At 38.2% G+C, this 16718-nt stretch overlaps 2 protein-coding genes and 1 pseudogene across 4 annotated transcripts in view; all 3 read left to right on the plus strand.

The window, feature by feature from the left end:
* LOC125820445 (uncharacterized) overlaps positions 1-16718 on the plus strand; it is a 195773-nt gene that overhangs the window by 115178 nt on the left and 63877 nt on the right. The window lies entirely within an intron of this gene.
* Positions 1-16718, plus strand: part of LOC125820432 (uncharacterized) — a 430223-nt gene that overhangs the window by 25270 nt on the left and 388235 nt on the right. The window lies entirely within an intron of this gene.
* On the plus strand, positions 1056-15231 carry LOC125820463 (V-type proton ATPase subunit E-like; annotated as a pseudogene).

The raw sequence follows: 16718 nt of genomic DNA on the forward strand, positions 1-16718 counted from the left end.
TACTTGGTTCGATATTTTTAAAATTCTATTTCTGTAATTGATAATTAAAAATAGATACCAAATATCGAACTTTCAAAGTTTAGTATGGTAAATTATGATACATTAATTCAGTAATTACTTAATGAAGGAAAAGATATGTCGACAAGATATGTTCAATATTTGTCCAACATTTGCCATGTTAGCTTTTAGAGAAATCAAATATAAAGGTTAGATATCCACTCTCAAACCCTAACATTATGAATTTGGAGTCACATGTGAATCATCAAAATCCAAACACTCGTTAAATGTCACCCATATATATGGTAAACAAATTATCAAGGGCGAGTGTTCAATATTTCCAAAATTCAATTTTTGTAATTGATAATTGAAAATAGATACCGAACATCGATCTTTCAAAGTTTGGTTTGAAAAATAAAATTTTGGTACGATATACGACAATTCAATAATTACTTATTAAAAAAATATTTTGACAAGACATGTTCATATTTTGTCCAATATTTGTTATGTTAGCTTTAAGAGAAATTCAATATAAACATTAGACCTCCACTCGAACCCTAACATTATGAATTTGACGTCACATGTCAATCAAGACATTCAAATCACCCGTTAATGTAATTTATATAGATAATAACTAATTCATTAGGGTGTACGTTCAAAATTTAGTTTATTGTTTCCAAAATTTGGTTCCAATAATTTAAAGTAGATACCAATTCAATACTATAAATTAAATTTTGATACGATAAGTTCCGATTTGATTCAGTAATTCAATTTTCACCACTCCTACGTAGAGACGAAACTCAATTTCTCTTTTTTTTTAATCTAAAAAAACATTTCGAATCAAGTTATTATTTTTTCAATTGTTTAGAAAGTCGATCGATTTTTACGTTCATTATGTTAGTTGAATTAAAAGTGCTCCACTTTAACAAATTTAAGGGATAAAAAGTACATAAGTTTATATTTGAAGGAACAAAATTGTGCTTATTATATTCCGTAAGTGGCTATTTGAGTGGCATAAAACTACAAATACAAATTATCAATGCCTTCTAAATTCTGACTTTGCTCATCCAAAAACCTCCATTTCATCGGAGAACGAAGATCAGAGCTTTCGATTAAATCACTTCGTTTTGCCGTTCGATCCTTCCCGATCTCAAAATGAACGACATAGATGTGTCCAAGCAGATCCATCAGATGGTCAGATTCATCCGCCAAGAAGCGGAGGAGAAGGCCCAATGAAATTTCTGTTTCCGCTGAAGAAGTATGTAAATCATGTTCTAATTTCGAATTTTGAAGTGAATTTAGTTGAATTTTATCTCATGTGTTATGCATTGGCTGTGGTTTTTGTTGTTAGGAATTCAACATTGAGAAGTTGCAGCTAGTGGAAGCGGAGAAGAAGAAGATCAGACAGGACTACGAGCGTAAAGAGAAACAAGTTGACGTTCGTAAGAAAATGTGATTTCTCTATTTTTCTCTGATTTGTGACTGATTAAATTTGAGATTTTTCGAAGATTTTGTTTATAATTGTTGCTCTTTATAGAAGAAGAGTTAAGTACAAAACTCCGTCTGAGAATTTGCCATCTTTGCTTGAAGTTTTTTTCTTAAATTAATGTTTGGTATCCTCATATTGATTATAAGATGAGGTTAATAGAAGATATTCAAAAGATGGTGTAAAATGTTGTACCTCCCTTGATTTGGTATGACAATGTTTGTACTTTGTATTCATCTGAAATTGTATAATTTTTAATTGCACTTGGAACTTTCATTTTTAGACTTAGATTTAAGTCTCGATCACAATGGATTTATATTCTCCTATTGGTACGTAGTGTTGGGTATTGATTAGAAAAAAGAATTGCTTACAAAACTTACTAATACTTCTAGCATTTACTGGATATTTAGGATTCAATGTTTGCCACTCATTCTGTTTCTGCTTTCAGCAGTAATACCTTTCTGTTTAACATCAATTCATGCAGGACAAAGTGATTTCTAACCGAATTGGAACATATTACTGTGTTAATCTTGTTTTCCTTCTTTTTTTCAAATTAGCCACACGGTTAAATGACATTTGATTTCATAGTGATGTCCATTTTGGAGTCAACCAAATCTTGTTAAATTACTGAAAATTGAACTTCCTTTCAAAAAAAAAAATATTATCTAATTTCAACTTTATCGAGCCAACATAGTCTTTGACTTTCTTTTGTTATGCATTTCTTGCAGAGAGTACTCCATGCAACTCAATGCCTCTCGGATCAAAGTTCTTCAAGCTCAGGATGCTTTGATTAGCTCCATGAAGGAAACAGCAGCAAAGGAGATCTTACATGTTAGCCATCACCACAACGACCATAGCTATAAGAAGCTTCTGCATGATCTTATTGTTCAGGTACTTTTGACTAATAATAATCCATGCGATTTTGTTCTTTGCTTCTAGATTTTCTGAGACAAACTATCAAAACTCGAAAAATAATAGGCTTATTTTACAAAAGACAAGCTATTCATCAGATGATCATCAATATCTTCAGTTGATATGGTGTTGTACTTATATTTTCTGCTCTGCTGTATACCAGATTATGAATTATTATTTAGTTTTGTTACAACAAAAGTACGGAGTAATTTCTATGTTAATTATCCAAGTAATACAATGATTTAGATACAGGAAAAGAAAAGACTAACTAAGTTAACTAGATATCTTAATCCCTAAAAATCAGCTAGAATACTATATACAAGGAAAGATATAACTTTATGATTCTCTAACACTCCCCTCAAGCTAGAGCATAGATATTGATCATGTCCGGCTTGTTACAAAGGTAATAAACTCGAGTTCCATTTAATGCTTTTGTTAACAAATCAGCTAGTTAACATTTTACTTTTGTTGGTGCGATGTTTTTCCAGACATTTTCCCATAAACCTTGTTGTTTTTTGTTTTGTTGTGTATTAATTGTTACATAGACCCATTTAACAGATAAAAGCCCATCCTATTTATTCTTCCATCTCATAGAATCTGGAGCTGAAGTAGTTCCTGTGAAGTCCCCTATTTCATGGAGTAGGTTGGGCACTTTATCCTCTTCCTAATCGTTCAAGAATCTCCTAAAAGATAGATTCCGTCCCAGTTCAGTCCAACACTCTTTGACAGTTGCTTCAAGGTTGTTACATATGGTGAATAGATTTGGAAAAATATCTTTCAAAGGGATCTAGTTGTTCTAACTTTAACTGTGAATACCCACTTACATTCCACTGATTTCTTTCCCTTGAGTTAATCCACCAATCCCATGTGTGATTTTCATCTTAGGCGTGTATTTCATCAAGCATTGCATTAGACCATCTAGGATGATTCAATGCCTCTTTCACTATTTTGGGTACATAGATAGAGTCTAGACTCTAGAGAGGCAGTCAAAGATCTAGACGTAGAGAATAAGCCATCATAGGAAACAAAATTAGCAATGGAATATGTGGATTTGCAACTACGAGTACCTTTGCGAAGAGCAGTAGGGAGGTCAAGATTTTCTACAGGATCATAAATGGACTGTTGTAGGGCATGTATTATTGGTCTCTCGCCTCCTCGAGTGAACAACTGGTGGTCTTACTACCGCAGATAGAGTAGGAATTGATGGGACAATAGTCGATTGATCCTCAATAAAAGAACTAGGAGATGGAGAGACAACATTTGATTCTTCCGTCAAAATACGGCTAACCTGATAAACTAACCACCCATCTTCCTCCTCCTGAATTGTAGAAATTGGAGGTACATAGAAAAATGGTGTAGACTTTGAAAATGCCACATCAATTGACACCAAATATCTGCGAAGTCTAGTAGAATAACACTAACTCCCCTTTTGAAGGTGAGAATAACCTAAAAAAACGCACTTGAATGCCTTGGGATCCAACTTGGTAACAAATGGTCGAGCATCTCGCACATAACATGTGCATCCAAATACCTTAGGTTCCACCGAAAAAAGTGACTTGTTTGGAAAAAGAACACTATAAGGCATATTACCAGCAATCACAATAGATGGAGCAAGCCGTAGAGATTGCAAGTCGAGTTGTCTCAAGTAGATGTCTATTCTTTGTCTCAGCAACTCCATTTTAAGAGGGTGTATCAACACACAAAGACTGATGAAGAATACTGTGTTGTCTCATATATGACTGAAATATTCCTGACATATATTCTTTAGCATTGTCACTCCTTAGAATACGTATTGGAACATTGAATTGGATTTTGATTTCAGCATAGAAGGCACAAAAGTGAGTAAACACTTCCGAGCGACTTGGATTTATTTTATGAAGAGTTGTTTTGAAGTGTTCACTCATTTTTGTTGCCTTCTATGTTGAAAGCAAAACTCAATTCAATGCTTCAGTACATATTTTAAGAAGTGACTATGACAACACGGTATTTTTCATCAGTCTTCATATGTTGATACACCTTCTCAAAACGGTGTTGCTGAGAGGAAAAATAGACATCTACTTAGATAGCTCGGGCAATTTTGTTCCAAATGAAAGTTTCTAAACAGTTTTGGACAGATGCGATTTCTATAGCTTGTTTTCTAATCAATCGCATACCATCTAGTGTGATTGTTGGTAATGTTCTTTTTCCAAACACGTTACTATTTCCATATGAACCTAAGGTGTTTGGAAGCACATGTTATGTTCAATCATTTGTTATAAAGTTGGATCCTGAAGCAGTAAAGTGTGTTTTTCTAGGCTATTCTCGTCTCCAGATAGGTTATTGATGTTATTTTACTAAGTGTCCTTTCCTAATTTTTCCTGGCATTAGAGGTGTGCGAACTTACAACCCTAGCAGGGTAATGCGGCAATTCAGCAGAAGGTAAATTCTACCTTTCAAATGAGACACTAGCCGCTACGTCTTTGACTACAACGGGTGCGACAAGATACCTCATGCCAAGGAAATTCTCGATGAATGGGCCGGGCGGGTCAACTTAAAAGAGGGCATGGTCGAAGACAGATATGAAGCTGGGTATGTTGAGGAATACCAAAAATGGTTGCAGGATGATCTACGTGGTACACTTGACCCGACGCCACGCACGGGCCAACAAATTGAAGATGTCCAGGTAAGGCTCCAAATCCAAGCCTACCACTTTCAGCAGGAATGGGATCGAAGAGAGCAAGAGGTTCAACGTAAAGAGCAAGAATACCTGCATAGGGAACAAAAAATCCAGTATCGAGAATATGAAAGCCAAAAGGCCTTAGCCTTTGCCACACAAGAGTTAGCTAACGCAAGAGCCTGCTTGGTACGTTCAGACTCGAATTTGGATGATCAACTTAACACTCTCCAGGGCGTACCGATGTCTTCCAAAGTTGTGTTCGCCGAGCCGCATGTGATGACTAGCAAGTTCCTCATTCGCGAAGAAGTGGAAAAAGCAAGAGGAGGAGCGGGACCTTCAGCCTTTTAGCTATCTTATTTCCCTGCGTGGGATTGATTTTATTGTATTTGCAGTTTATCCATTCCCTAAAAGATGTACCCCTTTCGTTGACTTTGTAATGAATTCTCTAATTATTTATGAATCTTTTTGGGGGGTGCAACAATTTGTTTTAAATGGCGCAATATATCCTTCAAATTTGCTAGGCCTACCCTGGGCACAAAAGGGTCACATATCTGTTTAGGACGCGATGTATGCTTGTGTGCTTTAACTGTTTATGTGATACGTTGCTTTGAATGAGGACATTTTTAGCCCACTCCTTGTCAAAATTTTCTGAAAAAATCTCTACAATGCCAAATACAAGTCACCACCAAAATGTCCGACCAAAATTCCATGAGTCTTGAGTTTCTCAGCCAAAAAATAAAATAAATAAATAAAATCCTACTAGCAAATCCTAAAACATTACTCTATCATCTCAGGAAAGGTGAAATTGCTGCTAAGATGGAAAAAGGCAAGGGTATCAACATAGAGCTAACCGATGAGGATTTGAGGATGGAATTGCAGCGGCTCAGACGAGAGATCCAAGAAACCAGAGAAAGGAGAATAGAAGTGGAGTTTGCCACCGCGGTCGCACGAGCAGCAAATGCGGCACTAGACGTGGAATTGGCAGCAAATATGACAAAATGTGATGTTATAAGTAAAAAGACAATTGATGTACGGAAGGAACATGACGTCTTTAAAAATGACATAACTATGAGACTTCAAAAGATACGTGGAAAATGCTCTTTCTTCAATCAAGAAGCAAATAGTGGTCCCGAAGACACTCACCCTGGAGCTACTGAAGAAGATGTCGATGAGGGAATCATCTATATGCCTCCCTTCCTGGGACGTCTGAAAGGAGGAGACAAAAAGATCACTCTCCCGGCTTATGAGCGGACACATAGCGTGGGGGTAAGAGTCGTGCCATGTGCTATCATTTACAAGCACATTAAGGCGTCATGTATGCTGAAGCCTCTCGAAGGAACCACTTTTGGGTTTAAGCATGAAAGTTCTCAAAAGACGTGTGTCTACCACCCGAACCAAAGAGGACACACTATAGAAGAATATGTGGAGCTTAAGGCAACAATCCGCAACCTGATCAACATTGGGGAGATCCCGTATATGTGGGGTGAGAACACCGTCCTTACCTGTGACCAACCGGAGCCCAGTATGCCGGTCACTAAGCACACTTTGTTTTATTGTCACTACTTAACCCCTTTCAAGAAAACATTGCTGAATATCTACAGTCTGTTAGTTCGAAAAAGAGTCTTGGCCTTTATCGGAAAAGATGACGAAGCAATCGATCTAGTTGGAATTGAGATCTGGAAACCCTGCCCTTATCATGATGCCAGAGATCACAACATGGGAAGGTGCCTCAGGTTTCGCTATGACATGGAATCCCTCGTCAACATGGGAAAGATTCAAGTTGAGTTTGTCCCCCGTGGCTAATACGGCAGTTAGAGGAAGAAGCTTGGGTGAAGGCACCATCTATCTTTTAGGAGCTTTATTATCTGTTTTTCACTTTCTTGGTAATCACCAGAAATGAATGAATGAAAATGAAAACTTTCCTTTGTATTCGAACTACGTAGGGCCTGAATTCTCCTTGGGAGATACGTAGGCAGCCTTTCAATGTCCGTCCCCTATCTATTAAAAAAAAATTCCCCTCTCTCATTCTACAAGAAAACATTGAATTCACATCAGCAGATGCCCAGAGATGCAGCAAGAAGACCTTAGGTCAACGCAATTTAACCTTTCTGAGTCACTAGCCTCAAAATAAAACGAGCAAATTCCTGCTTGTTCAAAAGTTAGTCCACATTATTCGTGGGTTAACATGTTCTCAGACAAAGAAACTTTTATGTGTTTATCTACTTTCTATGTGATATCTTCATTATTCATGAAGAACTAATACTGACAGATTTGCCTTTGAGTTGTTTTTCTCTACAGGAAGTTAGAACTGATCTGTGTTGATACACTGGCCGATCATCCTTATTTCACTAGATCTAAAGGTCCTACAGATTCTTTCCCCAGTGAAAGTTCACAAAAGGGAAAAGCAACAATGGGTGATAATAACGAAGAAACCAGCCTTACTGATGTCGTGGTGGCTCAGACTGTCGTTGCTGATCAGAATGAGTTGATCCTACAATTGATGCAACAAATTGCTGAGATAAGGGTCGAGATGCAGAGAAAACAAGATTTGCCTCCTCCAATTTTTACTGTCAACGCTCAACCAGACGGAAGACCTCCAGCTCAAATTCCCTCTCCTAACGTGGAACAAGCTCAAAACCCGCCTTCAAGTCCTGCTCGTAATCCCTCCATCATTGACCTTACTACCCAAAACCCTCATTATGCCTCATCCTCTTATCAAACACCACCCCGTCCTCAAAATACCAATCTCCAATCACCACTCCCTCCCCCTAATGCAAACCACCCAACTGGCCTACCCCCTCACAACCAAAATGCTAATAGCCCACGCACTTTCCTCCTTCACCAAAACCAGTATACCAGCCCCCAGACTTTTCCCAAAACTATCACGCTCCTTTAAATGGACAGAGTCCCTCTATTGCTCCACCACTACCACAAAAGGCCATTTTCCAAATACCAGTCCCCAACGAGCATGACGCCCATGGTTCGGAGCTCGACCACTATGAGGAGAAGGAGAGAAAGTAGAGGTCAAAGGAAGAGACCGCCAAGATAGACATGAAGGAGGAAATTAGAAAGGCCATGAAGGAGTTGAACTGCATTCCTGAGGTTGCCGGGTTGAGTTACGAAGACATGTGCATTCATCCGAATTTGGACCTCCCGGAAGGGTTCAAGGTGTCAAAATTCGACATCTTTGGAGGAACAGGGAACCCCTTAGCACACCTGAGGGCCTACTGTGACCAACTCGTGGGAGTTGGGAGAGATGGAGTTTTGTTAATGGGGTTTTTTAGCCGATGTCTGAGTGGAGAGGCTCTAGAATGGTTTACGTCTCATGAAACGAGACAGTGGTCTAACTGGAACGCTCTGGCTAAGGACTTCATCGAACGATTCGCCTACAATGTTGAGATTGTTCCTGATCGTTACTCCTTGGAGAAGATGAAGCAGAAGCCGACCGAAAGTTACAGAGAATTCGCATATAGATGGCGAAAGGAGGCAGCTAGAGTTAGACCTCCTATGTTAGAAAAGGAAATTGTCGAAGTGTTTGTGCGGGTGCATGAGCCCGAATATTATGACAGAATTATATTGCTCGTTGGAGCAAAATTTGCTTAGATAGTCAAGGTAGGTGAGACTATCGAAGATGGATTGAGAACCAGAAGATTGCCCATGTTGCTGCCTCGCCTGAATCTTCGGGCTTGTTGAAGAAGAAAAGAGAAGATGTGTTATCTATCTCTTATGAGGGGAAGAAGACCCCAAGGAAATCCTCATCATACCAAGGTCGTTCTCGTCCTTCACAGAGTTCATACCCGGCTTGTTATGCACAGGCTGATTACCAGAATACCCCTCCCTCCTAGTTACCAAAATACCCCCCTCCCAGTTATCAAAATACTCCCCCTCCTAATTACCAAATCGAGTATCTAGGAGGGGGAGTATTTTGATAACTTGGAGGGGGGTATTTTGGTAACTGGGGGAGGGGTATTCTGGTAATCAGCCTATGCATAACAAGCCGGATATGAACTCTGTGAAGGTCGAGAACGACCTTGGTATGATGAGGACCTTGGGGTCTTCTTCCCCTCATAAGAGATAGATGACACATCCTCTCTTTTCTTCTTCAACAAGCCCGAAGATCTGGGCAAGGCAGCAACACGGGCAATCTTCCCGGTTCTCAATCCATCTTCGATAGTCTCACCTACCTTGACTATCTCAGCAAATTTTGCTCCAACGAGCAACATAATTCTGTCATAATATTCGGGCTCCTGCACCCGCACAAACACTTCGACAATTTCCTTTTCTGACATAGGAGGTCTAACTCTAGCTGCCTTCTTTCGCCATCTATATGCGAATTCTCTGTAACTTTCGGTCGGCTTTTGCTTCATCTTCTCCAAGGAGTAACGATCAGGAACAATCTCCACATTGTAGGCGAATCGTTCGATGAAGTCCTTAGCCAGAGCGTTCCAGCTAGACCACTGTCTCGTTTCATGAGACGTAAACAATTCTAGAGCCTCTCCGCTCAGACTTCGGCTAAAAAGCCCCATTAACAAAGCTTTATCTCTCCCAACTCCCACAAGTTGGTCACAGTAGGCCCTCAGGTGTGCTAAGGGGTTCCCCATTCCTCCGAAGATGTCGAATTTTGGCACCTTGAACCCTTCTGGGAGGTCCAAATTCGGATGAATGCACAGGTCTTCGTAACTTAACCCACCAACCTCAGGAATACAGTTCAACTCCTTCATGGCCTTTCTAATTTCCTCCTTCATGTCTATCTTGGCGGTCTCTTCCTTTGACCTCCACTCTCTCTCCCTCTCCTCATAGTGGTTGAGCTCTGAACCATAGGCGTCATGCTCGTTGGGGACTGGTATTTGGAAAGTGGCTTTTTGTGGTAGTGGTGGAGCAATAGAGGGACTCTATCCATTTAAAGGAGCGTGATAGTTTTGGGGAAAAGTCTGGGGGCTGGTAGACTGGTTTTTGGTGAAGGAGGGAAGTGCGTGGGTTATTAGCATTTTGGTTGTGAGGGGGTAGGCTAGTTGGGTGGTTTGCATTAGTGGGAGGGAGTGGTGCTTGGAGGTTGGTATTTTGAGGAAGGGGTGATGTTTGATAAGAGACTGAGGCGTAATGAGGGTTTTGGGTGGTAAGGTCAATGATGGAGGGATTACGAGAAAGACTTGAAGACGGGTTTTGAGCTTGTTAGGAGGGGGAATTTGAGTTGGAGGTCTTCCGTCTGGTTGAGCATTGACAGTAAAAATTGGAGGAGGCAAATCTTGTTTTCTCTGCATCTCGACCCTCATCTCAGCAATTTGTTGCATCAACTGCAGGATCAGTTCATTCTGATCAGCAACGGTGGTCTGAGCCACCACGACATCAGTAAGGCTGGTTTCTTCGTTGTTATCACCCATTGCTGCTTTTCCCTTTTGTGAACTTTGACTGGGGAATGAAATAAGAATGATCAGCCAGTGTATCAACACAAATCAGTTCTAACTACCTGTAGAGAAAACAACTCAAAGACAAATCTGTCAGTATTAGTTCTTGATGAATAATGCCAGAAAGCAGATAAACACATAAAAGTTGTTTTGTCTGAGAACATGGTAATCCACGAATAATGGGGACTGACTTTTGAACAAGCAGGAATTTGTTCATTTTATTTTGAGGCTAGTGACTTAGAAAGGTTAAATTGCGTTGAGTTAAGGTCTTCTTGCTGCATCTCTGGGCATCTGCTGATGTGAATTCAATGTTTCCTTGTAGAATGAGAGAGGGAAAAGAAATTTTTAATAGATAGGGGCCGGGCCTTGAAAGGCTGCCTACGTATCTCCCAAAATTTAGGCCCTACGTAGTTCGAATACTAAGGAAATTTTCATTTTCATTCATTCATTTCTGGTGATTACAAGAAAAGTGAAAAACAGATAATAAAGCTCCTAAAAGATAGATGGTGCCTTCACCGAAGCTCCTTCCTCTGACTGTCGTATTAGCCACGGGGGACAAACTCTACTTGGATCTTTCCCATGTTGACAAGGGATTCCACGTCATAGCGAAACCTGAGGCACCTTCTAATGTTGTGATCTATGGCACCATGATAAGGGCATGGTTTCCGGATCTCAATTCTAACTGGATCGATTGCTTCGTCATCCTTTTCGATAGAGGCCAAGACTCTTTTTCAAACTAACAGACTGTAGATATTCAACAACGTTTCCTTGAAAGGCGTGAAGTAGTGACAATAAAACAAAGTGTGCTTAGTGACCGGCATACTAGGCTCCTGTTGGTCACAGGTAAGGACGGTGTTCCCACCCCACATATACGGGATCTCCCCAATGTTGATCAGGTTGCGGATTGCTGTCTTAAGCTCCACACATTCTTCTATAGTGTGTCATTTTTGGTTCGGGTGGTAGGCACATGTCTTTTGAGAGCTTTCATGCCCAAACCCTCAAGTGGTTCCTTCGAGAGGCTTCAGCATACCTGACGCCTTAAGGTGCTCGTAAATGAGAGCACACGGCACGACTCTTGCCCCCACGCTATGTGTCCGCTCATAAGCCGGGAGAGAATAACCTAAAAATGGTGTAGACTTTGAAAATGCCACATCAATTGACACCAAATATCTGCGAAGTCTAGTAGAATAACACTAACACCCCTTTTGAAGGTGAGAATAACCTAAAAAAACGCACTTCAATGCCTTGGGATACAACTTGGTAACAAATGGTCGAGCATCTCGAACATAACATGTGCATCCAAATACCTTAGGTTCCACCGGAAAAAGTGACTTGTTTGGAAAAAGAACACTATAAGGCATATTACTAACAATCATAATAGATGGAGCAAGCCGTAGAGATTGCAAGTCGAGTTGTCTCAAGTAGATGTCTATTCTTTGTCTCAGCAACTCCATTTTGAGAGGGTGTATCATCACACGAAGACTGATGAAAAATACTGTGTTGTCTCATATATGACTGAAATATTCCTGACATATATTCTTTAGCATTGTCACTCCTTAGAATACATATTGAAACATTGAATTGGATTTTGATTTCAGCATAGAAGGCACAAAAGTGAGTAAACACTTCCGAGCGACTTGGATTTATTTTATGAAGAGTTGTTCTGAAGTGTTCACTTATTTTTGTTGCCTTCTATGTTGAAAGCAAAACTCAATTCAATGCTTCAGTACATATTTTAAGAAATGACTATGACAACACGGTATTCTTCATCAGTCTTCATATGTTGATACACCTTCTCAAAACGGTGTTGCTGAGAGGAAGAATAGACATCTACTTAAGATAGCTCGGGCAATTTTGTTCCAAATGAAAGTTCCTAAACAGTTTTGGACAGATGCGATTTCTATAGCTTGTTTTCTAATCAATCGCATGCCATCTAGTGTGGTTGTTGGTAATGTTCTTTTTCCAAACACGCTACTATTTCCATATGAACCTAAGGTGTTTGGAAGCACATGTTATGTTCGATCATTTGTTATAAAGTTGGATCCTGAAGCAGTAAAGTGTGTTTTTCTAGGCTATTCTCGTCTCCAGAAAGGTTATTGATGTTATTTTACTAAGGTTATTGATGTTATTTTACTGGACTTGGAAGATACTTGGTATCCATTAGAGTGGTGTTTTCAGAGACTACACCATTCTTCTATGCACCTCTTAGTCAGGCGGAGGGAGAGGAGTGGTTAGTCTATTAGGTTACCCGTGCTTCGACAACACCATCAAATGATATTGTTCATCCACCTTCCGGTCCTTCTATTGAGCACCAATCGTGTAGTGTGCCTTCATTACCTGCTCCATCTGTGATAGCCAGGCCACAAATTACTCAAGATGGCAAGAGAATAATGATACATGTCCTGCACCAGTTCCTTCGTCATCGGATCCAGAGTGGTGGTTAAAATGTTAAGACAGGGGACATGGTTGCAGTTCTAGATACCAAGGAGTAATTTGGTTGCTGTTACAAAGAATTTGTGTTTCTGACTTTCTTCTGTCCTCTTCAATGGAATCCTGAGGTTTCCATATGTTCATTGCAATATGATCTTTCGTTTTCTTTGTAAGTTCCTTGTTTCTTGTGCTATCTCCAAAACACGATATAATAATTAACAGCTAAATTAGTTGCAATTTATGTTGTCTATAGCCACAATGGACTTTATTGTCTATGTGCCTTTATGAACTAATGTTGCTCTTTTGTTTGGGAATAAGATGAGTACTACTCTTTGATTGTAGAGTTTACTCAGACTTAAAGAGCCATCTGTCTTACTGCGTTGCCGGAAAGATGATGTAAACCTGGTAGAAGATGTACTGGATGCAGTAAAGGAGGAGTATGCGGAGAAGGCAATGGTCCACACACCTGAGATCATAATTGACCACATCCACCTTCCACCAGCCCCATCTCATCATAATGCGCATGGTCCTTCTTGGTAAGTGGCTTCATATATGTCTGCAAGGCTAAGTAGCTCCTCTTTGTAATTCATCTCTCTATCCCGACAGTTCTGGAGGAGTGGTACTGGCTTCTCGAGATGGGAAAATTGTGTGTGAGAACACTCTTGATGCCAGATTGGAAGTTGTGTTCCGTAAAAAGCTACCCGAGGTACTTACTTTTGTGCTTACCTCCATACTTCTCACGATTTGTGTTCTTGTCTTGCCAAATTTCTTGTTTTCCTTGTACCAATGTTGATACAATTGTGATCCTTTTACCGAGTTACACTGTCTATTTCAAATGTCATGCATCCCTTGTCATTTTACAGATGTCATGTAGATGAATTAAGCGTCTTACATGTTCATTACCTATCAAAAAAAATAAATCTTTACATGCCTTTTTTTGGGTGGGGGATATAAGCATTGTTGATACTTACAGGCTACAGCTGCTGTTTATGCTGTTCTCCATAAAATTATTTTACATGTCAAGTCAATGGCTCTTTTGTACTTCGTACCTTGTGGCTTAAGCATCTCCAATAAGCTCCTTTGCTATTGTTTTTGTTACTGCACTTTGACATTTTGGAGTTGTGGGGATGTCTATTGTTTTCTAGTCTTTGTCGAGACTAAGTTATGGAAACTTCATTATTCGTTTCCCTTTGGGGTAATATAGTTCTTAAGCAGCAAGCACATATTAAGACGAGCTTAGTGATAGATGAAAGTGTCGATGGACTTAAAATAACTGGACATACCACTCACCAGTAATATGAGTCCAGAAACGAGAAAATGACCAAAATGGTCCTTAATGTATGGGTAAGGTTTTATTTTGGTCCTTAATATATTTCAGTTAATTGAAATGGTCCTTAATGTATAACCAAGGTGCTCATTTTGGTCCTTAATATATTTTATTTGATTGAAATGGTCCTTAATGTATAACAAAAGGTGTTCGTTCATTTTGATCCTTTACCTTAAATCTAACAGATTTATCAAAAAAAAAGTGTTAAATTTAACTATGAACCCTTCGTGGCCAACAACATTTACTATTGTTGTCTTCTTTGTTAGCTCTAAAGAAAGAACTCCACAAAATCTAATACCATTTTCTCTATTTTCCCCCAACAATTTTTTTTTACTCTTTCCTAAAATATTACTCCACTGGCCTAATACCGATTTCTATTTTAAGCCAGAGAAAATAGTAAATTTTGTTAGAGAATGTAGAGATAACGGTGTTAGATTTCATGGTTTTTTTTTAGCTAACAAAGCAGACAACAATGGTAGATCTTGTCAGCCACGTGGGATCCACAGTTAAATTTAACACTTCTATTTCAATAAATATGTTAAGTTTAGGATAAATGATCAAAATGAACATGTTTATTGTATGTTAAGGTCCATTTCAATCAAGTGAAATACATTAAGTACCAAAATAAAGCACGACCATTTCTGTCATTTTCACTCCAGAAACAGTCATTGTAGAATCGTAGTAGAGGTGGAAGCGAACAAGAGCAAACTTTCTGCTGTTGCTTCCTCTGTCGTTGTGATTAAGTCCATCAAACAAGTCCCACTGCTTCCAACAATTTTGCAGATTTTATAATTGCTTTTCCCAATAACTCTCTTTGCTTAATTTCTCTCCTAAATCTTGCAGATCCGCAAGTGTCTATTTAGTGGGATTGCTGTCTGAGGGGTTGGAAGTTAATCTATATTTATCATCTGTCTCAGATTCTGAGATTGGCCATTAGCTGATAAATTATATAATCATCAAAGGCTTGCTTGTATACAATTTCTTTTCCAAAAGACATACTGCCCAGTTCTTCTGATACTAAATTCCCAGGGGGCTTAGCGACAACCTCGTGTTAAGTAATCCTTTATCCTCTAGCATTAAGCTTTAATACTTTTTTTTCCCATTATAATGTTCTGCAATAAGTGAATGTTGGATGATCTGAGTTTTTTTTTGGTTGAGACATGAATAAAATGATATGAGTGGCCGCCCTCTATACTTCACTGCTGTTTACTATAAGATTTAATAATTGATATTCATTTTGTGATATCATGAGAGGGTTCTGTATACAGGTGCATACATAGTTATTCTGGAACAATTTCATAGTCACTAATATATATATGGATTCCTATCGTAGTAGAATGAATCTATTGTGAGACATTAGTATACTTTGGGCTCTTAATACCTTTATTGATAGCAAATCGTCTCGTATTTGCTCTTGATCCTAATGGAGTTCGAACCAGATTTTGCGCATTTGAACCAACTCAAAATCTTGACATGATGAATTTCATATGTCAAAGTATTTTGGGGAAAGTCCAAAGTTATTGGAAAGATTGTATTTGGTTGTTGAGGAATATATGACTTATCCTATATATATTTCTCATTATAAGATAAGATTATACTACTTCGATAATTTGTATATCAACTTCTTATATATGGAATTATGCTATACATAATGTTATATATATATATTATCTTCATTGAAGGCATGAGAATGGACATATTCCATATATTTTCATTAAAAATTGAGCGTGATTTATGCCCATACTGTTTTATAGAGAGGTTGAAGAGAGATTGATTTTACGATTATTTTATATATTGTTTTAAGTAACAAAAATAATAGTAATACGGGAGATCAACAAAATATCATTCAAAAATTGGTAAAATAAACTACATAAAATCTGCAATTAAAACATAAAATTTCAAAAGATTACTTTTTTAAATTCAAATTATAACTAGCTATAGGAGATTATATCCTTGAATTTGAGAAAGAATTTTTGGCTCTCACATCTTTTCTATACGTGATGTTGATATATTTTATTTGAGATAAAAGTAAATCAAAAATAACATTTCTATTTTTATAAAGTAAGAATAAAATTATATACTAATCATCTTTTTTAAACCTCACATATAAAATTACACTGATATGTTATCCGTTAAGAAGGCTAAATGAATTTTATTTTGAATTAGAGTCAAATTTTCTATTGGTTATAAAGTCAAAGGGTGTCTGGCTGCGGTTTGTCCTTCTGTGCTATAACGTCCTTTGGCATAACGAAGGTACCAATTAATACTAAAAGCTGCAATTTGCAAAATGATATTCTTCTTAGATCCCAATAGTGTCTGCATTATATTTTAATAATATAATTTTTTTGCCTTTTGTTTCATGATAATGTATGTATCTATAATTTCATTACATGATTATTTATTAACGACAATAACAATATCAATATACTTCATATAATTTTATAGTTGGGTATTTTGAAAAAATATTGAATACGTTGAGCTTACTCCTATTTAATTTTTGACAAA

Source organism: Solanum verrucosum, unplaced genomic scaffold, assembly GCF_900185275.1.
Source record: "Solanum verrucosum unplaced genomic scaffold, falcon-dt-bn FXZP01000229.1, whole genome shotgun sequence".
Taxonomy (NCBI): domain Eukaryota; kingdom Viridiplantae; phylum Streptophyta; class Magnoliopsida; order Solanales; family Solanaceae; genus Solanum; species Solanum verrucosum.